At 38.3% G+C, this 21,028-nt stretch overlaps 1 long non-coding RNA gene and 1 pseudogene across 1 annotated transcript in view; one reads left to right on the top strand and one right to left on the bottom strand.

The window, feature by feature from the left end:
* The window catches only part of LOC141568315 (uncharacterized), a 696,414-nt gene that overhangs the window by 319,640 nt on the left and 355,746 nt on the right, over positions 1 to 21,028 (top strand). The gene's annotated exons all lie outside the window — the stretch shown is intronic.
* On the bottom strand, positions 15,329 to 16,910 carry LOC109451686 (PC4 and SFRS1-interacting protein pseudogene; annotated as a pseudogene).

Below are 21,028 nucleotides of genomic sequence, written 5' to 3' on the forward strand. Positions count from 1 at the left end.
CAATATGTTGTGACTGTTCATGGCATGTTTGGGGAAAATTAAGTAGGTCAGTGTGGCTAGAGTAGAGTACATGAGTAGGGAAAGGGGCTAGTGACATACAGTTGAAAGGGAAGTTGGAATTATATTATAAAAGGTGCTTGTAAGTAAGTCACACTGTTGGTTTTGCATTTCATTAAACAGTAAAAGGGGTGCAGGGCAGTGCTATGATTAGTCTCTACAGAGCATAGGATATATCTGAGAGGGTGCAATCTGGAGAAAGGGAAATGGGTTACGAAGCTATTATAATAACGTAGAGCAGATAATAGGAAGGCACAGTGAAATGGGAGGAGGGGATGGGTTTGAACAATATTTCGGTGGAAAAACCAGTAGGGCCTGGTAATTGACGGTGTGGAAAGTGAGTTAAAGAGATGAATCTAAAATGACCTTGAGGTTTCTATCTTGGGGGGTCAGGTGGGTGGGCATGCCATTGACAAAACGAGGGAGCACACATGGAGGCAAACGGATTTAGGGAAATGTTAAATTCAGTTTGGGACGTGAATTTTTGATTCTTATGGGATGGTTAGGTGACAATGTTCAGTAGGCAAATGGAAAGTGGATTTGGAACCCAGGGGAAATCAGAAGTGGAGAAATAGATTTGGATGTCACTGACAAAATAGACAGTTGAGACAGTGAGAGGTAATGAAACCACTAGAGAGAAGGTGTAGAGAGGAAACAAAGTGCATCAGGAAGGGACCCTGATGGGCACCTGACATTTAGTGGGCAATTTAAGGAAGAAAAGCCAACAAAGGAGATTTTAAAAGCTAGAAAGGCAATTAAAAAGTGTTTTGGAGAGTAAAATAGAAAAGAGTTTCAAGAACAGGGAGTAGTCAATAATGACAGATATTGCAAATAAATCATATTGGATAAAAGCATCTTTTTAATTTTGTTTTCCAGCTGTGCTTAGCTACCTAATGGACCATGGCTAGCTCATACTGTTCATATCTGTGAAACAGAAAAAAAGGTTTGGGGAGCAAAAGTTACCTTTGTGTGCATTAGATAAATGAGCTCCTCCCTCCCGTGAAGGCAGCCTTTAGAGCTTGGCAAACAGCAACTTTTCTTGCCTCCTTGCCTGAATAATATTGTGCAGGGCACACACTGTAAAACCATATGTAACTCTGGCTAACCAGGGGCAGGGGGAGTAAGAGAATGATTGTGGGTCAGCACAAGGGTCCAGGAGAAGGAGATGGAGAAATTGAAGTGATGCTGAATATTTATTTAAAATGATTGCTCTTGGGTCCAAGAAGGATAGGGAATGATGTACAGAGAAGAAGAGATGGGCAGACTTGAGGAAATGAGGTAAGAAGACAACAGAGATCCTGATGAGATCAAAGAACAGAGGTTTCTAAAGATTGGTAACGGTGAAATTGATTACAAGATCAATGGGGACGGATTCTGGAACAGCAGTAAGGGTTTGAGGTGGAGGATATCATGAGATGATGGAGCCAGGGTGTTGGGTGAGGTTCATCAAAATCTATGTTGAAATCACTCAGATGACAGCAGGCAATTGAGGAGAGAATATAACAGATCCTTAAGGAAGGTGAGGAAAGGATGGAGAAGGGATTTAGTAAATGATGAGGTTGGAAAAAGGGTAGTATAATCTGATGTCATAGACTTCAGCTTGTGGCTGAAACAAAAAAAGCAGAAAAACAACTTTTTCTTTTCCTTTTGTATGACTGGTTCAATTTATAACTTATCAACTCTTTGGGTAACTAAAAATTCTTACTCCGGCCACTTTGCTGGTGATAATCAAAGTAGACTAGAAAAAGGCAATAGAAGAAAACTAATGGATTTAAGAATTATAGCCAGAATAGTGGGTGGATTCAGGAGAAATTAAAAATGTTATTGTTATATAGAAGAATAACCAGTCCACCTTTTAATAGTATTCCCCTAGGTGGTGAAACTGAGAGTGAGAATCCTGCCCGTGTCTCTTTGGAGAGTATTTCAGCTCAACTTGACTTCTTGACCAAAATCTTAACAATAAGAAAATATGAGATAATCCTGAAGTTTATTTTTGGGAAGATTTGGTATTCCATCAGCATTATGCTCTAACCCATTGACATAGTACTTGAAGACTTTGAATATCACTTTGCAATTCCTCCTTGGTCAAGATCTTCAAACTGGATCTTTAGTTTATTTGGGAGATCTGAAATCCTTGAGTTTACCTTGTCTTTCAAGAAGGTACACACCTGAACACTATATTGATACGAGAGGAAAAGATAATATAATCATATTCTTACAATCAAATAAAATATTTTTGAAATTCTTTGTCCCTCTTTGCTTCTAAGGTGTTAAGAGAGAAAGTGCCAAAGTCAAAACAACAGCAAAAGAAGTGTGAAAGGCCTCAATAATTCCCTTATTTGTATTCTCTGATGGTTAGTGGCATGACTAATAAAAATGATTCTGGTACAAAATTTAACATACCTCTGTACACAATTGAAAGCTCCTCTCTCTTGTCCTTAGCATAGAGGAAATGGATAAATTTTGCTAAGTAAAGCATGGACAATGGTTGGGTGGTGGGGAGCCAGCACTTTGGAGAGTCAACAGGCCACCTGGGATTGGGAAGAGAGCTGGATGCACGCTGGACACAACCTTTTCCAAAGTCGGACTGATCAGAAAGAGTCCTAAGGCCTACTGTGCACTGCATTGCCTTTACTCCATTGACTTATGAAGTAAAAATGGACTAGAGGTAGCCTTTTCAGATTACTTATTTTTATTATAGAACTAATTAATGCAAGGTTTTACAAAACCAGCTATCAAATCTAGGTAAACCAAACCTTGCTATTCAAGCACACACTGCACACTTACATATTTCTTTGGGATCAAGACAGCTAAAATTTAAGGTATTACCTGTTTAAGTGGCTCTTTGCATTGGTCCATGACTTGCCCTGTAAATTTGGTCACTTTGGACATCACAATAGAAAAAAATCTCTTAAGAGACTCTTATCAGAGTGAGGGTCACAGACTTGCCCTTTGTGCATTTGGAGAGTGAAGAGACAGCGATAGAAGTTCAGGGTTCTTATTTTTGGTCAATCTGAATATGTTGTTCCTAGGTATAGTTAATGCATGTGCTATCTCTGCTACCACCACTCATTTGGCTGCATATTTCCATATATGCAAATTATAAAACATTAGTCTTCTGGGTCTTAAAGTTATAACCCTGTCTCTCATCCTCCCTTATCTTCCCATTCTCACGTACCACAGTTCCTGAGTGCTGTTCCAAGTGTATATATATTGGGTTATTTGAACAACAATCCTATAAAGTAAGTTACTATTTCCTCCATTTTACGGACGAGGCACCCGAGGCTAATTAACACGTCTAAGGTCATGTATCTAATGAATGATAAATCTAATTTGGCTCAGATGGTCTGACTCCAAAGTCCAAACTCCAAACTATATCCTGAATTGCCTCTCAAGGGTGGGAAGGCTGGTTAGAGAAAGTCGATAACTTCAGTGTTCAACACTTTTTTCCCTGCATGGATTATTTTTTCCATCTCCCCTTCTTTCTCCTACATCATTTAGTATTCCTCCTTCAGCATGTGACCTTGAGAAAATTCATCCCACCTTCAACAAATAAACTCAACCATCCCCCTTTCTATGTGCCCATGAGAAAAACAAAACCTATTGCTTCTTGGCAACTGATTTTCGGGAGTTGAGTCCTAGAGAAATGTCTCTGATCAGTTATCATAAGGGGATATTGTGTGAGATAGCAGACAACTACTTTGAGGACATGTCCACAGTGACCAAATTGTAGAACTGTTTCCTATATGATCTCTTAATGTGGTTTGAAGTAATAAAGACAAAGTATTGTTCATTGAAAGCAATTTTAAGGTGGAGCACAATGTCTTCTGAATTTGTAACTTCCAGATGGCTGCTTGAACTTAATGTCTAGTTCTTTGTTAGGTATCAGGATTTATATTATCTGAATGGCTGGAACATTTATTATTTTACTATTTGTTTGGTATTACCATATGAATGCCGATATAAGCCCCTTAGGTTTTTGGTTTCAGTTAAGATAGACACCAAGTTGAGAGACGTTGGTTATGTGGCATCCTCCATGCAAAGGAATCTAGAAGTGTCTTAGGCAAATGTGACTAAGAATAGAACTTTTCTTTTTTGTATCCTCTAAAATGTAAAATAGCAACTGAAATGTCCCCCTACCAGTTTTTTGTCTGTCCAAACAGAATACCAAAGCCATGTTTGTATGTCCAAGGAAGAGGGAACGGGGTAGGAAGACTCATAAGAAGATATTACTTGCTACTTCAGAGGCTTAAACAAGGATTAATTTTCTTTTTTAATAAGAAGGGCAGATATAGCTGATATGGTATGAAATTGCTAGAGAAAGAAGCTCAGGTTAGTCTAATTTTAATGTGTATTTTTCCTTTTTAAAGAAAAATGTAAAGAGTGGACATGATTTGTACACCATCTGACTTCTCCTAGACTCCTGATTCTGTAAGTCTGGGAGTTTATGATTTATCTTTGTTTTCCTCAAATGGAATAAATTAGTGTCTCGGAGGAAACTTTTATGAACCCTGTCCAGAAAGGTTCACTAAATTCCATTTTGCTTACTGACACGGAGAGAGGAAAAATATAGCTTTCCCCTGGTAATGATTTCCCCAATAGAAAGATGAATTAAATAAGAAAAATACTAAATTGTCATCCCAAATGTGACAAACATAGTAGATTGGAATGAGTCTAATGGATGTTTTCCTTGAACCTATGAAGGAATCTATATTAATAACTTATTTGGAAGAATGTCATATGAAAATGGAAAATTTCATGTAATTTGTTTAGTTAAAAGACATAAAGGAAGCAGCTAAATGTCAACCAAAACCTGTTACATGTCAACTCAATGTCAGTCTAGTGAAAACAATTGTCACTTAAGAGACAACGAGGTATGGAGAGTTAAACCCTGGATTCAGAATACCTAGGTTTTAGCCTTAATTGTACTACTGACTTTGTGAGGTTGGAAAGTCACTTAACTTTTCTGGGACTGAGTTTCTTCATTTGCAAAATAAGATACTGAATTAGACAATTTCAAAGGATCCTTCCCAATCTAAAATCACATGTTTTTCACTGAGATGAAGATTATAACTTCTACTAGTTAAGTAGTTTATACTTCAATAATTCAATCTAAAATTAAAAAAAATATATATACATGATCTTAAAAAGGCAAAATTAGGTAAATTGTATGCAGTATCAATAAGCTTTAGTAAGTTGGAAACTGATCTTGTATTACCCAGCTAGAGCCTCTGCCACCCATATGTTCATAAAAACACTGTAGTTGTTTTATTGTCCTCTCTAGCAGTGCCAATCATAGTTAGCACTAATTAATGAAATTCCAGGGCGCTGTTTGCCAGGAGGTTCATGCAATGGGTGAAGCAAACTACAGTGGCAAAGTTTCCATCATTTATATTGCTGTGACAATATTGGCTCAAGTGTCAGAAACAGTAATTCCAGCTCCCAGTCCCTGCGAGAACAAATGTAGATTGATTTATGTTCTGAGCCTCTCTAGCATATTGTCAGCACTGAGGTGGCTGCCAGAGCTCATCATATGAGGTGCTGACATTTTCTGGGAATCCACTTGCCTGTACACATATTCTCTCTAGTATCTTACATTTACACACATTTGTGGGTGTTTAATTTTTTTTGTTTTAAGGTCTTAGGCATGGATTATTGATATTAAAAGCAGTCTAACATTAGTAATCTAGTTTATGCCAATACAAAATCCTTTAGTGGCAAGCCATGCTCGTAAAAGACCGTCAACTTTATTTAAATGTCGGTATTACCATCAACAGCATTTGAACTTAGTGGCTTTCCTTAGAATCACGCTTCCTTTTTAGTCAACTCCCCCCTTCTGCCTTTATTCCCTGGCTTTATTTTCCAGCTACACTTATCAATTACTGAACCTCTTTATTCAGGTTCACTTCTACTACCCCAACCCTCATTGTTGTCATTGCTGCAAAGTCTAGGTCTTTGGGGCTTTGTGGTCGTTTTCTGGTTTCAGTCATAGACATAGACAGTTATACACAATGTTTTTTTTTTTTTTTTTAAATTATCTCTGGAGAAGAAGAGCCAAATATGACTATTGATTGTTGTAATGAAAGATAAACACATCAGCTCAATAATGGAGTATCTATATGGGTTTGATCAGATAAATTGAGTAGTTCTGTCAATTGTGTGGTGGGAAAGCAAAGGTTATTGTGTTGCAGATTTCTAGCACATTTTTCCCCCCTAGAAATGTAAGACATTTCAGTGCTTCTTCAAAAAAATCATTGAGATAAATTATGGACTCAACATGATCAGTTTTATGTCCCATGTTTCCAAATGGGAAAATAGTTCTTTTCCATTTTTGAAAAATTGAGATGTAACTTTGATGAAGTCTAATCTTAGATGTTCAGCTTGATGAATTTTTACAACCTCACTCCCACTCTGATCAAAATATAGAATAGTTATCATTCCCTGAAAGGATCCCTCTTTCCCCTCCCAGTCGGCAGGTCCGTCTCTGCCTCTGCACAAGGGTAACAGAAATGATTATTTTTAAATGAAAATGATTGAATGTTTAAAATTTTTGCTATTTTTCCTTGTATTTCTTTTGTCACTTCGTAGTTGCTTTAATCTTTAAAAATTCTATTTCAGATTTTTCTCCTGAAGGATAGGGTAGAAAATAGCCACTGAGCATTGTGAGTTTTGTGATTTATTAGTTCTTGCTGGACGCATCTCTAGGGCTGAATATTTCTTTTTGTCCCTTATTAAGTAATTAACAGAGAGGTAAAATATTTTTTTGACATTGAATATTATTTTATTTTAATTTCAGGTGTACAGCATAGTGGTTAGGCATTTGTATAATTTAAGAAGTGACCCCCCTGACTAGTCTAGTACCCATTTGGCACTATACATAGTTATTACCATATAATTGACTGTATTCCCTAAGCTTTACTTTACATCCCCATGACTATTTTGTAATTACCCATTTGTACTTCCTAATCCCTTCACCCTTTTCACCCTGCCCCTCGAACCCCTCCCATATATCACCCCCAAAAATGAAGTACCTATCTGATACCCTACATGGTTATTACAAAATTATTGACAGTATTCCTTATGCTATATGCTACATCCCCATGATTACTGTGTAACAACCAATTTGTACTTCTTAATCCTTTCCCCTTTTTCACCCACCCTCAAACTCCCTCCCATCTGGCAACTATCAAAATCTTCCTTGTATCTCTGAGTTTGTTTCTGTTTTATTTGTTTATTTTGTTCTTAGATTCCATATGTAAGTGAAATCACATTGCATCTGTCTTTCTCTGTCTGACATACTCCACTCAGCACAACACCCTTCAGGTCCATCTATACCGTCGCAGATGGCAAGAACCCATTCCCTTCCATGGCCAAGCAATATTCCATTGTACATATGTACCACCTACTGTTTATCCATTCATCCATCGATGGACACCCAGGCTGCTTCCACATCTTGGCCATTGCAAACAATGCTGCAATTAATATATGAATGTACACATCCCTTCAAAGTAGTGTTTTCGCTTTCTTTGGATAAATACTCAGAAGTGGGATTACTGGGTCCTTCAGTATTTCTTCTTATAGTCTTTGTTTCAAAGTCTATTTTGTCTGGTATAAGTATTGCTACCCCAGTTTTTTTCTTTTTTGTTTCCATTTTCATGAAATACCTTTTTCCATCCCTTTACTTTCTGTCTGTGTGTCTTTTTATTTTTAATTAAAGTTTATTGGGGTTACAATTGTTAATAAAGTTACATAGGTTTCAACTGTGCAATTCTGTAAAACATCATCTATATATCACATTGTGGTGGTGGCAGACGAGGGTAAAAGGGATCAAATATATGGTGATGGAAGGAGAACTCTGTGTTTCTTTCAATCTAAAGTAAGTCTCTTGTAGGCAGCATATTTAAGGGTTTTGTTTTGTTATCCATTCAGCCCTCCTATATCATTTGATTGGAGCATTTAATCCATTTACATTGAAAGTAATTGTTGATACATATGCAGCTGTTGCAATTTTAGTCATAATTTTGATTTTTTTTTTTTTTTTTTTTCTGTTTTAAAGAAGTCCCTCTAACATTCCTCATAATACTGGTTTGGTGGTGATGAACTCCTTTAGCTTTTCCTTGTCTTGGAAGCTGTTTATCTGTCCTTCAATTTTACATGCTAGCCTTGTTGGGTAGAGTAGTCTTGGTGTAGGTTCTTACTTCTTATCACGTTAAATATTTTGTGCCACTCTTTTCTGGCCTACAAAGTTTCTGTTGCGAAATCAACTGACATTCTAATGGGAGTTCCCTTATAAGGTACTAGTTACATTTTTCTTGCTGCTTTTAGGATTCTCTCTTTGTCTTTGACCTTTGACATTTTAATTATAATGTTTCTAGGTGTGGGCCTGTTTGGGTTTATCTTGTTTGGGACTCTCTCCACTTCCTGGACTTGTATGTCTATTTCCTTTGCCAGGTTAGGAAAGTTTTCAGTCATTATTTCTTCAAGTAGGTTCTCAATCCCTTGCTTTCTTTCTTCTCCTTCTGGTACCCCTATGATGCAAGTGTTACATTTGATGTTGTCCCAGAGGTCTCGTAAACTGTCCCCATCTTTTTGGGTTCTTTTTTCTTTCTGCTGTTCCGATTGGATGTTTTCTGCTACCTTTTCTTCCAAATTGCTGATTTGATCTTCTGCTTTATCTAGTCTGCTGGTGATTCATTATAGTGCATTCTTCGTTTCGGTTACTGTATTCTTTAATTCTGACTGGTTCTTTTTTATGGTTTCTATGTCCTATTGAAGTTATCTCTGTTGATGTGCTTACTAAGATCCTTGAGCATCCTTATAACCATTGTTTTGAACTCGGTCGCTGGTAGGTTGCTTACCTCCATTTCATTTAGTTTCTTTTCTGGATTTTTTTCCTGTTTTTTTTCATTTGTAATGTATTTTTTTGTTTCCTCATGTTGGCTGCCTCTCTGTGTTTGTTTCTATGTATCAGGTAGATCTGCTACCATGTTTCCCCCAAAATAAGACCTAGCCAGACCATCAGCTCTAATGTGTCTTTTGGAGCAAAAATTAACATAAGACCTGGTCTTACTTTACTATAATCTAAGACCAGGTATAATATAATATAATATAATATAATATAATATAATATAATATAATATAATATAATTAATATAATATAATACCGGGTTTTATATTAATTTTTGCTCCAAAAGATGCATTAGAGCTGATGGTCTGGCTAGGTCTTATTTTCAGGGAAACATGGTATGTCTCCCAGTCTTGGCTGGTGTCCTTACATACTAGATGCCCTTTGGGGCCCAGTGGCACAGTCTTCCTGGTCTCCTGCTCTGGGTGCACTAGGAGTATCCCTTGTGTGGGTTGTGTGTGCCTCCTGTTAGACTTAAGCCTTGATTGTTAATGGCATGTCAGTGGGTGGGATTGATCTTTAGGCTGACTGGCTGTGGGTTTGGCCATATCCACCACTTATGGGCTGCTATGCAGGGGGCTTATCCCACTGAGCGGGATTTGCCCCAGTGAGCTCTGTGCCTGTTGAGACCACTCTTTGTATGTGCCACTTGTGGGGCTAATTCAGGGGTGTACTGCTGTGGTCTGAAGCCAACCTCCATGTATGTTGGTCCTGGGGCCTCTTGAAAGGGGCTCTGGTGCAGGCCCTGTTCACCCACTGCCTATGACTGTTTGGGGACTATTTGGTAGGGGCTACAAAGCGATCCATGGTTTTTTGCTGCTTGTCCGGTACCTGGAAGCACATGGGAGAGGCCTTGCTATGAATCAAGGATGTATGTCACTAGTACCAGGCCTGGGGTAACTCTGCAAAATGACAGGACACCCCAAGGCCTGCTGCCACCTCTTGGTTCCCTTAAGGTTCAGCTGCTGATAGAGCCTCGTATGGTATGCAAGTTGGGTGAGGCAGGATCTTGGGGTCACTAGAGTAGAAAGAGCTGTGGTCACTGGGTTAATGTAAATTTTGGTTTGGTGCCAGTGCTGAGCCTGGAGCTACTCAGCAAAGTCTGAGAGCACACTGAGACCAGTCGCTGCCTACCTGGGATCTGTCAGATTCTTATAGTTTTCCAAGAAAAAGTGCAATTCAGGCAGGGCTGTCTGCTCTCAGAGAAAGCGATGGGGTAGTTGAGTGGGGCAGGGTCCCAGAGAGTCAGCAGAGGAAAGCTGAAGAGCCCACCAGACCAATCAGATTCAGATTTGTTCTGTGGGAGTCAGCTTAACACAGGAAAGCTGATTCCAGCCTGCCGGCTGCAGGGGAATAGCATTTATAGGGAAAATGCTGACCATCCTCCTATCCTCCCCTCTGCCCCCCAAAACCACACACCTCAGTCTGCTCCCCACATATGTCTCTGATGCCTCCTGAGTCACCCTCCCTCTGCTGAAGCCCAAGGTCAGTGTCTGTGAGCAGGTCTGTGCGCAGGCCATTTAAGAGGCCATCTGGGTTTCCTGCAGCCTTCTATCTCATCTGGATGGTCAGAATCCCCACTGTTTCTCACTGGCAGATGTTGTGGGGGCTATTCTGCCAAGCATCAGTACTCTGGGTTGAGGAACTTCGCTTCTCTGGGGCGGGGGGACCTCCCAGGTTGAGATATCCCTCCTGATTCTCAAACAAACACAGAGGTTTGGGACCTGTTCCATCTCTGCCCCTCCTACCAGTCTCTATGTGGCTTCTTCTTTGGTATTTTTAGTCATAGGACTTCTGTTTGGCTAGACTTCAGATGGCTCTTTAGGTTAATTGTTCTGTAATTTAGTTGTAATTTTAATGTGTTCACGGAAGGATGCAGGCACAATGTTTATCTACTCTGCCATCTTAGATCTTTTAAGACTTGTTTTTGTTTTGTTTTGTTTTTAAAGATTTTATTGAGGAAGGGGAACAGGACTTTATTGGGGAACAGTGTGTACTTCCAGGACTTTTTTTCCAAGTCATGTTGTTGTCCTTTCGATCTTAGTTGTGGAGGGCGCAGCTCAGCTCCAGGTCCAGTTGCCGTTGCTAGCTGCAGGGGGCGCAGCCCACCATCCCTTGTGGGACTCGAGGAATCGAACTGGCAACCTTGTGGTTGAAAGCCCGCGCTCTAACCAACTGAGCCATCTGGGAGACAGCTCAGCTCAAGGTGCCGTGTTCAATCTTAGTTGCAGGGAGCGGAGCCCACCATCCCTTGTGGGACTCGAGGAATTGAACTGGCAAACTTGTGATTGAGAGCCCACTGGCCCATGTGGGAATCGAACTGGCAGCCTTTGGAGTTAGGAGCATGGAGCTCCAACTGCCTGAGCCACCGGGCTGGCCCAAGATTTGTTTTTTTAAGGATTCCTGAAATATTGCTTATATGTATGAAAAGATAGCATAGTTTTCCATTTGCCCATCAGTGGAGATTTTTCTCATTCACACAGTTTATGTTATTGTTTAGTCTCTGGAGAGGGACTCAATTCCACCAACTTTTCCTTTGGATTTATTTTGTTTGCAGTCCACAACATTAAATTTTTAAGGTCCGCTGAGAGATAGAAGAGAGAATGATGTGAAAGAGCAGTATTATATTAGTGAGCCTTTGTAGAGGTGATTCAGGTATCTCCTTGGGGTTCTACCAAAGAATGAGATACACCTATAGCAGGAGCTGTGGGGTTACAGAGATTAGGGCCAAGGCTTATTTGCCACTGAATTCTGAGTTCCCTCAGTTCTCAGCACAGAGCTCCTGGCTCCCCATATTAAGTCCCAGGAAGGTTGAAATCCTGGTTGCCCCATCTATCACCAATAACCTCGATGATATTAATTTTGAACATTTCTGTTATATTTTTATAGTTTAGAAATTCTGTCTTCCTATTTTAATTCACTATTTATTAGGAAAGCTTTGCAAAGTAAGTATTATAAGCCTGCTACCCTTTCTTTTTTCTTTTTTTTTTTTTACTGTTATGAGGCTTAAAGAGATTAAGGGTCTTTTCCCCAAAATATGTCTTACTTAACTAGTTTGGTTCCTCATAATCTGGCTCCACAGGTAGAACCCTTGGGTATTTCTAATTTTATTAATGACTCTAAAGCACATGATAGTTGCATCCATATATCATTCAGAGAATAAGGGAAGGCATGCAAAACATTCATGTGGTCCTTCTGTGGCTTGAGTTCTATTACAGTACTCATAAACAGGACTTAGGAGGACAGTCCAATACTGCACAGGTTCTTGTCAATCCATTTCTTTCTAAATATGATTAGTTTTGATTTACTTCAGTCAGTGGTTTCAGAAATAACTTCCATGTAAATATTAATATTACTCAAGCTTAGCTCTTATAGCACCCAAGGCTAAGGGAATCTTTAAAACCAAGGCTAAGAGAATCTTTAAAACCAATTTGAGCTTGTCAAATTGGATGCTATTAGGATTTGAGATGGGCTGGAGCCTGGATTAAGATAGTATTGGCTATGGTGGGGTGACTGATAAACATTTATTGAACAATTGAATGGTTCTAAGTATAGTTCATTCTAACGTAGTATTACTCTATAGCAAGAATAAGAGTTTTGTTAATTTTATAATGCCATTAACACAACAGTGGGATTAACAGATTCATAGTTTTACTCCAATATTCTGGATGTGATCAGTAACTACAGCCCTTCTGAATTGTCCTGAAATTTTTAGAATAAACAAAGGCCTGTGTTGACAGCAAAAACTTCGGGTGTTATGTTTCCTTTGTTGGTAGATTAGGAGTGTCCATAAGTTATTAAATATATTAGTAAAGAAGGAATGAAAATTGCTACTCAAATTCTTTTTGCTCTCTCCATTTTATGGAAATGTTATAGCTGAAGTTTTTTTCTCTTAGCCACTGGGTCTTAAGAACTGTAGATGGCAATCCAAGCACAAAAATGATTGGGTTTGCTAAATTTAGTCATGGATTTTGCTTTTCCTAACGGCACAAAATTATATTGCTATAGGAGGGCAGCATATCAGGAAAAGAATCATAAAAACAAAAGCAAATCTCAAAGAAATAAGAAACAAGATAATTTTTTTTGCAGCCTTTCCTTTGTAAGTTTCACTACATGTAAGTTTACAAAATGCAATTTTGGGCCCATGAGTTAATCAACAAATACTATGAAGGCATTTCAAACTATGGATAGTAGAAAAATCTCAGTTACCATGGAAACAGGATATCATACATTAGAACAGGCCACATCATATAGAAGATTTAATTACAATGAAATGATAAATGAATAAAGGCATTTTTTAGCCAATTTGTGACTAGAATCCATTAAAAGTCCAGTTTCCAAGGAAACCCATATGTAAAAACAGTAACAAGAAAAATTATGGAATAAGATAAACTACATTTAAAAAAGATTTTGAAAAGATTACAGCAGCCCCATCAATTAAGAACATTTCTAATTTTAAAAGAATCACATTAGGATGAACACACACACACACACACACACACACACACACGGTACCAAAAACTGTATACAAGTGGTCACTTTGGTCAGTGTTGCTCAAGCAGTAGTTTGCTATAATCAGAAGTGTCTGGATGCTGATGGTAACCACTTTGAGCACCTCTTGTCATTGCAGAAGTCATATGTGACTTATATCATCTTTTGTTATCGGTGTATATTGAGTATTACAATTTTAATAGTTTTCCTTTCTTAAAATGTGTACACTTTTTTTTGGCTCTTTTCTCTCTCTCTCTCCATATATATATATATATATATATATATATATATATATATATATACACATATATATGTGTGTATATATATATATATATATATATACACACACACACATATATATTTGTTTTTTGATAGAAAAATTCTTTAATCAAAACAAATTTATATGTTGATACTTATGACTTGACTAGAATAAATCTGTCCAAATTTTAATTGTATCAAGGACCAAACAGATATAATAAGAAGATTTCCCTTAAAACAGTGGGTACTAGGTTTCATTGTAAGACCTATTAAAAGCAAAACTCCAATTATTGAAATAATCCAAACTTTTCATCTATAGATCAAAACAATTATCTGAGAGGTCTACAATGCATATCACATGCAAACACTGAAGTATTAAAAGCCTTTTCCCTATATTCAGAGTTTCAAAACATGAGAAGTGTCTGTTAGCTACTAAAAAGCACCAACTGACCTAATCAAAATACCTTAGAAAAGATATCTGTTAAGGTACCCTTAAATTTTTTGTTAACCTTGATTTACTCTTTTAGTCCATACATATGAATATACGGACAATAAAAATGTACTCCTTTACTTTGTCTATTGCCTCAGAGCACTGTTTCCAGTTTTTACCATCTTGTCATGTGTACGATACAGAAATACAAGTTTCCTTCTGATATAGCCATCTTTTTGAATAGGTTAGTGTCCTTATATAATATTTACTTTTATTTACTGCATACACATCATGAATCGTTTTCCAATTAAAAAATACTATTTAGTGACTTCCTTAATGAGTGTGACTTTTAAAAGAATTCAGAAATGTCTCAAAAATAAACTTTTATAATTTAGTTTTCAGTTTCAGCTATTAGTACCTGTATAGGATCTTAGATGGTTGAACCCTAAAGACAGATCATTCCTATATACGAGCACCCGTTCTGTTCTGTGCAGGAAAGTCATGTGATCTCACTGAATTCCCAGCCACAAAATTAAATCACCTTCAAAAATTAACATGAGTTTCGTACCTTGTAGAATTGTTAGCTGGATATCTAGTTGTCCTACAAAAAAGCATTCAGGCCACACGTTGTTACAAAACAGCAGGATAACGTAGCACAATGTAGACAGTGAGATTAAGTTTAGATAGAAGGAGGGAGTGGTATAGAAGCAACATTTTTTCTACCATAAAAATGCCTAACTTCTACAACACTCACAATGAAAAGACAGTCTGATAAATCAAAGATTTGTAAAAACCATGCAGAAAGCCCCCAGTATTTGGGAAAAGAGGAAAGGTTTATACAAGTAGCAGTTTTAAAAATGTAACTTTTTTTCTACTGTCAATTACACATTAGCACACACACACTAATTGAAAACACGCTATAACGAATGTCTGGAAAAGCAGTTCAACATTTCCTAAACTGATTTTCCCCTCACATTTATTGTATAATGTAGCTGTTGATACTGTACAAGTACAATTCAGCAATGTTTAGTTACTTTTAAACAAAGACAAAGGCGTTTTCTCCCTCAAAAGAAGTTTTAAACATCAAAACCTGTTTACAAAAATTTAAATCTTTCAGCAGTCTGAATATTTCAAATGGAACCCATTACAAGCTCCTCAAATGTTCTTTATATTCCAGGTATGTCAACCTAGTTATCTAGCATAGAATCCTTCAATGATCCTTCGGTCTCTGTCTTCACTGGATGGCTTTTTCTTACCACTGGCCTCACCTTGGTTTTCTTCACTGCTGTCTCCATTATGTGGTGGTTGATTACTGTCTTGAGTATCAGATCCTCCATTTAGAGTCTTTGAACCTGTTTGTTTCTTTTCTACCTTTTTGTTTGGCCCTTTCTTCCCTTGATCTTTGGTTTTATTTGCTTCTTCATGCTCCTCTTTGCTCAGCAAGAGATTGTTTCAGTACTTGTGTAATTACAGAATCTCCTTCACCAACTCAGAAACACGTTTCTTAAAGTTGTTATAAAACACCTTAGACTTTTCCACGATAATCTGACTTACTTTGAATCACTGTATTTTCTTTTCAGCGTGGTAATCATCTCTGTGTGTTTCTGAGCTGGTTGCATTGTGACCTGAAGTGAAGTAAGCTCATCCAAGGCCTCAGTACATATGTTCACATCAAGGTTATCAATTCTGAGTGAGTTTTTTGATTTCAGCATGTATCCTTTGTATCCATTGATATGTCTCGTTTGTTCTCCACTCTCTTACCTTCTGGTTTCTTTCCTTCATGTTTATTCCATTGCTCAGTTTCCATTTGTTCCTCTGGCTTGTGTTTTTTATCTGCTGCTTCTTTCTCATGTTGGCCATTCAGCATATTTCTTCTATGAGCATTCTGAAAGTTTCTTCCATATTGTTTTCATCTTTTCGCCTTCTTGATCATCTCCTTCCTCTTCAGAATTAGAGGTTGATGTAACCCCTGTTTTAGCTAAATTTTCCCTTTTGATTCAACTTCTTTCTTCCTCTCTTTTGTTGGCTGGTACTTATTATCTTGGCTTATCTTCTTCTTTCTGGCCTTCATTATCTTTTTAAAGCTGCTTTTTAGGTTGTTTTTCCTCTTGCCCCCTTTTCTTACTTTTGTCTTCTTCGGTTCCCATGTCACTCTCTGAAGGACAGGTCTGTTTTACCATTTTGGCTCTGCCTGTTGGTTTTGGAACCTTGACTTCTGTAGCTGCAGGTCGTCCTCTTTGAGGACTCGCTTTTAGATGAACAGACGCTCTTGGCACTACTCCTGCCTCCTTGGTTTCTACTTGCTTTTCTGCCTTTCTGTCTATTCTGGCAGCTTTTGGAGTGGTTATGTCAGTTGCTTTAGTCACATCATTATTGCTGACTTTTTCTTCATGGTCAGTGTCTTCCTTTGAAAGATACTGAGTTCTAGTTCTTTTTCTTCAACTTCAACCTCAGATGATGCATTCGATTGTTTAACTGATAGCCCGTTGACTTGAAAATTCCATGTTTGGATTGTTATCTATCTCCCATAAACCTTCATTAAAGCCTTTTCATTTATTTGGTTTTCCATACTTTCCCTATTTTCTGAGTAAGGAAGTATATCCTTTGGGCCTAGAAAAGCAGTCTCATGAGTTCCCAAAAGGGAAATGGGTAGTTTATTTGTAGTTGGCTCTACAGCTCCATCAGGAACTTCATCTACTTGAGCTGGCCAAGAAGGGTAACCTGTCATCTTGTGAAGATGAGGTCTCCAGGTTTGAAATGGCGAGTCATGTTTCGCCAGGGCCGAGGGGTGATGGGTGATGCCGGAGTCGGAAGCCCAGGGAGGAGGTGCTGCAGTATGGATGGAAGAGGTGATGAGGAAGGAGGCACTGGAGACGAGGGCTCTCGGGGTGGCAGAACCCGGAGGATGCATTGGGGTGTCCTGACGCTCCTGCTGGGGCTGTGGGTGCTGAGGCTGAAGTGGCGGGTGGGCTGCCTCTGCCTCTGTCCACGCGAGCCACCTGCGCCACCAGCTGCCACAAAGGCGTCTCAGCCGCTACGAGTCACTACAGCAGTCACAGTCACTGCACTGCTTAAACTTGTATGTCTTGTGAGAATCATGAGCTATCCATAATGACAATAACACACGCACTTTCTCCACAGAATAATAAGATACTTGTTTGACTGCAAAGTATTTATGAATCTAATGTTTAGAATATAGAATATGATTGAAATGGCATATGTAGACTTGTTTCCATTTTTAAGTGAGTTGAAGAGGTAAAATCATGGCCAGGAAACACAGCATGGTTGTGTCAGTGGATCGTTTTGATTCTAAATGTTGTGTCCTATTACCAAATTCGCTGCGGATTTACACATGTGTTTGGCTGAGCCAACAAGAAATAGACCACCTGGAGGGCACTTTTGATGTACGAATGTGTGTACAAAATATTCACAATTTAATGTTGTCTCATCAACAAGTGGATTTAAGTCTAGTTGGCCCAGAAAGTCCTGAAAACCACAGTGTGTTTCAAATTTGAAGCCACCAGCAGTAAGTGTACTAGCAGGGAGCATTAGAGTGGTAGTGAGCATTCATTCTAGGCATGGGTATTTTCAGGGAGCACAAACTGCCTCCACCTCTCTCCCACTGTGGGATATGAATACACACACAGCTGGAGCAGGATGAGGCATAAGAGAAACAAGTCTGTTGTGCTAATCCTCAGGGCTACATGTCAGAGAGCAGTTGTTTGACCAGAGTGGTCTGTTCCTGTGCATTCTGTGCTGTGGCACCTACTTTACACATTCACAATAGCAGTCTCCGTTGATTTGGACTCTTATAAAAAAAATACAATTTGAAGGCCAAGGGTTTTAGAGTGAGAACAACATGGATTTGAATCCCAGCTCTTCTCTTTACTAGCTGCACGGGGTTGGGCAAGTTATTTAAACTCTTTTATATCAGTTTCTTCATAAGGACAAATACCTACTGTTGGATTGTGTTAGTGTCAATACATGTAAAGCAGAGTTTCTCAGCCCCAGCACTACTGACATTTTGAATGTTCAGCAGTATCCATGGCTTGCACCTACCGGGGCCAGTAGCAACCCCTTCTCCCCATTATCCTCACGCCCTACTTGTGACATTCAAAAACTGTTTCCAGACATTGCCAGATGTCTCCCAGGGGTCAAACTTGTGACCAGTTGAGAAGCATTGATGAAAAGTGACCTGCTAATAGTAGATGATATACGAGGTCTGACAATTAAGTTTGTGAACTCATCCTAGAAAAAGTGCTAGATACTTCATTGCTGAATACACTACGGTCACCTTCGAGGTACTCCCCTTGGAAAACTATGCACTGATGCCAGAGCCTAGTCTACCCTTCAAAACAATTTTGGAACTCTTTTTCTGGAATGACCATCAGAGCTGTCATCGTATTACTCTTGATGTCCTGAATGTCATCAAAACATCTTCCTTTCAATATTTCCTTTATCTTCAGGTAAGGAAAGAAGTCATTGAGGGCCAGATCAGGTGAGTAGGGAGGGTGTTCCAATACAGTTATTTGTTTACTGGCTAAAAACTCCCTCACAGACAGTGCCATGTGAGCTGGTGCATTGTTGTGATGCAAAAGCCATGAATTGTTGGTGAAAAGTTTAGGTCGCTTTCATCTAACTTTTTCATGCAGCATTTTCAGCACTTCCAAACAGTAAACTTGGTTAATTATTTGTTCAGTTGGTAAAAATTCATAATGAATAGTCTCTCCGATATCAAAAAAAAAGTTAGCAAAATTGTTTTGACTCTTGATTTGGACTGATGGAACATTTTTGGTTGTGGAGAATTGGCTGACTTCCATTTGTGCACTTTGACGCTTTGTTTCAGGGTCATATTGGTTCACCCATATTTCACCACCATTGATAAAATGGCCCAAAGCATCGTCTTGCTTCTCCAAAAAGTCTTGGCAAACTCAAACTCTCCTTTGCTTTTGTTTATCGGTGAGCTTCTTCAGGACCATTTTTGTACACACCTTTCTCATGCCAAGATTTTCAGTTAAGATTTTCCCAACTGTTTCTCTGTTGATGTTTACTTGGTCTGCTATGCTTCTCACAGTCAGCCAATGATTCTGATGCACAATTCAACAAATTTTTGCAATGTTTTCATCAGTTTTGTTTGTTACGGGCTGCCCTGACCTCTCTTCACCTGTGATGCGTTCTCTCCCCTCAGAAAAACATTTAATCCATTTGTACACTGTTGTTTTCTTCATGGCATTATCCCCACAAACTTGTACTAACATATTCCTGACTTCACTTCCACTCTTGTCAAGTTTAACAAGAAATGTAATGTTTGTTCGTTGCTCTAATTCAAACTCAGATATTCTCACAATGGCACACAAAAACACGCCACAACAATAATGAACACCACTCAGCAAGACACCACCACACGTCGACATGAACACAGCTGTGATACACTGGTATACTGAGGTTACGAAACCTTACGGAGCTGTTTGTACAGTGCCGCGAATAAAAGTGCATGGTAGCAAGTTTGAAAACTTAATTGTCAGACCTTGTATAAATGGTAATTATACGTTATAAGTTTTTGTGAGGATGTAGTATATAGCATAGCGGTTAGATTCAGATTTAGTCATTTAGTTTCTCTGATGACCCATCCAGTTTTTCAGTTCTGAAAATTTCTCAATCAACATCTTTTCAAATATTTACTCTCTCATATTCTCTCATCTCTCTCCCTCTAGTATGCTTACTAAATGCATGTTGAAATTTCTTTTTTGATCTTCTATGTCTGTTAACCTCTCCTATTTTTATTTCTGTATCCCCTTATACTATGTTCTGGATGATTTCTGCAGAGCTATCTTTCATTCAACAATTCTCTTCTCGGGGAAATCATTTGTTTGTCTTAGCTACTGAGTTCTTTTTTCTTATTTCACTGACTATAATTTTCATTTGAAAAGTTTGTTTTCCACATCTGCCTTTAATAATACTCTTTTTCTTTATTTTCCCCCCTTTTCTCCTCATTGGATATTATAAAATAATAGTTATATTATTTTAGTCTCTTTTTGTTTGCTCTGTTAGTCATGATTCCTCAGCCTCTCCTGACTACTCTTGGCATGTATTTTATTGTGCGTTGTATAATTTTTGTCAGGAACTTTTGATGGAACTGTATATTGTTGGGGTTTCATTTTTACTTTGACTATGGAAATGGTCCTATTGATCATTGCATCATTGCCTCTGATGTAGTCCTATATATTCACTCATTCTCAGCATGTTTTTATGCTTTTAGCTTAAGGTCTCCATGCAAGTTATGAAAGAATTTGGATCTCACACATTTGCTAGATGTAGGCTGGAGAATCTTATTTCTTGAGGTAGACTTTTTTCATTCATGGTTCAGGGTAGGTGGTTCGTATTTATGTCACATCCTTTCTAGGTGGAGCTTTGCCAAAGGGGTTTTCCTGACTTCTGACTTTATTGAGAGACTCTAATTTCAGTTTCCTGCTGGAGTATTAGTATCTCAGACCCCTATGATTCCATTACACCTGTCTGATTTTAATATCTTGTTACAACTGTGTATTCCCTTTTCATTTCTGGCACCTGCAGAATTACATGTCTTGCTTTGAATCTTTATTATTAAATTAAAAACTGATTTTTTTTTCCTAAATCTAGAAAAGTAGTAGTAGCAGTTCAGTTCAGTTCAATCATCTGCCATTTTGACTAGAAGTTCCAATTGAACTTTTCTAAGCGTCAGTGTCCTTGCCTGCAACACTGGAATAAAGATATAATCTACATTGGAAGCTTTTTGTGAGAATTAAATGAGATCATGAATGTAAAATACTTATTTATTGGACATATGGTAATTGCTCAGAGTGCATTGCTATCATGTAAATCTGCTGCTGCTCTTCTGCCAGATTTCA

The sequence above is a fragment of the Rhinolophus sinicus genome, chromosome 1 (genome assembly GCF_057876585.1).
Source record: "Rhinolophus sinicus isolate RSI-liver-muscle chromosome 1, RSI-T2T, whole genome shotgun sequence".
In the NCBI taxonomy this organism is placed as follows: domain Eukaryota; kingdom Metazoa; phylum Chordata; class Mammalia; order Chiroptera; family Rhinolophidae; genus Rhinolophus; species Rhinolophus sinicus.